This window comes from Lontra canadensis, unplaced genomic scaffold (assembly GCF_010015895.1).
Source record: "Lontra canadensis isolate GAN:19392208 unplaced genomic scaffold, GSC_riverotter_1.0 scaffold12, whole genome shotgun sequence".
In the NCBI taxonomy this organism is placed as follows: domain Eukaryota; kingdom Metazoa; phylum Chordata; class Mammalia; order Carnivora; family Mustelidae; genus Lontra; species Lontra canadensis.
In genome coordinates, this window is record NW_022631006.1 from 5,611,327 (window position 1) to 5,614,460 (window position 3,134).

General features: G+C 41.9%; 1 pseudogene; it reads right to left on the bottom strand.

The window, feature by feature from the left end:
• Positions 1-331: 331 nt before the first annotated feature.
• Positions 332-430, bottom strand: LOC116867571 (annotated as a pseudogene).
• Between the last annotated feature and the right edge of the window lie 2,704 nt (positions 431-3,134).

The following is a 3,134-nucleotide window of genomic DNA, read 5'->3' on the forward strand; positions in this document are numbered from 1 at the left end:
TATTCACATGTGAGGAAGATTGCTATGGTTAGGGATGCCATAGAAGGAGTTATGGACTACCTCCAAGGGGCTCGCCTACTCTCGTTCTTATGTTGACTCAGAACTCTAGGGTTACTATTCCAGTCACAGAGCACTTATTTTAAAAAGTCACATTTTTTTGGACACTGGCTGAAAAAGAACTTTTTATTACTTTTAGGTGCAGAAACTTCAACAGTGCTCACTCAACCCAGTTTGGTGACCAGTTCTTTAGCCTTTGCTTTTTCCAACTTGGCAATGCAAGTCACTGACTTTGGACCCAGAACTTTGCCTCCCCAGTGGCGGCGGATCTCATAAAAATATGGAATGCTTCACATATTTGCATATCATCCTTGCGCAGGGGCTACGCTAATCTCTGTATCATTCCAATTTTAGTATGTGTTGCCAAAGCAAGCCCAAAAGTTGCACTTTTTAAAAGTTCAAATAAATATATCAGTTTGGAAGTCAAGTACCCAGCTGGAGTAAACAAATTCGAACACTGTAGGAACATCTAAATTGTGAAGAAATGATGAGTATGAGAATTCTTATAATTAAGCAGGTTAAGTGCACTAAAGAAACTCAGTGTGAATACGTAGAATAGTAATCAGTAGAATGTGGAGTTATAAAAAGCAGTGAGACGAGATGACCCATTCTAGTGCCTCGAGAAAGAGATAATCAGTCACGTAAAGGAAATGGAACAATGGAGTCCAGACTACCCTGACCACACTGTTCTCTGCGGCAGTCTCCTTCAGGATGGGAGAGCAGGCGGAACCTTCCTTTTACGTTGTGGGCAGGAAGTAGTGGGAGATGTATGAGCCCCAACCAAAAAGAAACTCCCTTTCCTACTTATTAGTGCCTGAAATAACTCCTTCAGTGTCACCCTTGGAGGAAGAATAGGGAGAGAAGGAGGAGGAACATAGACCAGAAATGCCAAGACAACTTCACCGTTTTAACATGTTCAGACCTCTGCTCCCTTTGATGACAATGACAATTCAGGAGGGCAGAGGTGGGCTTATCCATTGAGCTATGCACTAGATGGACAGACACTGGGGGTGGTCTGTTTCTTAACAATTGTGGGCAAATATAGACCATAGTAAAAACAGAACTGCCTCCAAAATACTGTTCTTTCCTCCTTGCGTGTTACGTCACCTATGCCTGAAAAGTTCTCCCATGAAATGGGCCTGCCATCCCCAGGTGGTCACTCTCCCATCTGCAGAGGTCCTCCTCCTCTGTCCTGGTCCTGGCCTTCCTCTCCTTTGTTAGCTTGTGCCCTTGAAGCAAGAACGGCTCCAGGGACTAATTTAATTCCAGCGCCCTCTGCTGACCCTGCGGAAGGGCAAGACACCTTAAACTAGAAAAGTAGTTGCCAAATTTCTCACTACTAGGAAGACATTTTGTTTTTTTATTATTTTATTAACGTCAGGGATGCCCCACCACTACACACACACACACACAAATTTTGAAGCTGATCTTTCAGGAAAACTCCACCTGCTTAATAATTATTAATTTGTTTACCAAGTTTCATGTATCAAAGTCATGGGAAACTGCCAGTCAGAACCTGTAGTCAATATGCAATCACTAAGTATATGACACAAATGTTATTTATTTCTAATCACACATAAGCATTCACCTTTTACCTAGCCTGTAACCCTTATTGAGGCTGAGTGTGCAGGCTTGTTAACATATCTCTGTGAGGCTTGTTAACATACTGCAAATAACTTGAGACCTGGTTCCTACCTGGAGATCCAAGGGCCCCAGGCTTGAAACCACCGAGTTAGAATACCTCAGCATCTAAACAATAGGCATATTTCTGAGAAATTCTTAATTTACTAGTGAGCACTTCTGGATGACGGCTGAATGTTTTCTGCCACTTGGATATAATTCTTCAAATTACTTCAGTCTGTTAACTGGTCATATAGTGAGCTAAAAGGTTAATAGAGCACCCAGAGTTGTACATATCTAAACTGAGCTTTCAGGTACCAGTTAGTGTTAGCAATGAGTAGCTGGACAGGAGTAGCAATGATGGAGATCCATACATCTGGGAGATGGGAGGGGTGTGTGACTAGTGACATCTGAAATCCAGTTCTCAGCTGGCTTCTTGTCTCAGTACCCCAGCAATCTCAACCCCATCAAACTATGATGAGTAGAAGTCCATGAGTAGAGAAAGCTGGTATATTCACAGGAGAAAAGAGAGGAAGATAGAGAAACATGGTGGACTCCACACGGTGTGTGGGATGCAGCCTGAGTGGAGAAAGGGAGGAGAGTAGAGAAGTCCAGAAGTAGAATAGACAAGGGGTACTTTGAGGGCAGGGCTGGATTTTGTCCATTGTTTTAACCCTCATAACTGACACAATGCCTGGCCAACAAGATGGTCTCAAATATATATTGAATTTGTGTAGCTATTACACTTAACAATTCTAGAAATGTTTTTAGCTAGGTGGAAAGTCCCACCAGTGACGAAGGTAATTACCCAAGGGTAGCTGTTTCCGTGGTAGAACTGAGCTTGCTGTTTTGTTGCAAAATTTTGTACAGAAAAGATTGCATCTTTAAAAAAACATGAGTGTATCTCAGAATGATTTTCAGTGTTTTATTTTTTTCTTTTAAAGTAAAAGGTATTTTATTGTAATATAACACACAAATAGAAAAGTATACAACATGAACACAACTTTATAACCAGCACTTAGATCAAGAAATGGACCATCTTGGTATCTTAGATGCCCTGGTGCTGTCTCCTTCCTGTCAGCATCTGACCCCCACTCCTCCTATCTGGCCCCCATTCCTTGTCCTGACTTCTAACACCATAAATTAGTTTTGCCTATATTTGATAGTAGCTATCTTCTCATGTGGGGATTCTTTGGCTCAACATTATTTTTGTGAAGGTAATTCACCTTCTTAGCAGCAGTCTGTTCATTCTCATTGCTGTATTTTATTTATAAATATGCTACCATTTTTAATTGACTACTTATGACGGGTTACTTCCGGGTTTTTACTACTCTGAAGAGAGCGGACACGAGGTCTTACATGAGTTTCCTCTGTGCACGCATACGCGTTTCGCTTGGGCGCATATGCGTGGTAGACCTGCTGGGTCACGAGGTGTGTGTATGACTAGCTTTTGCAGG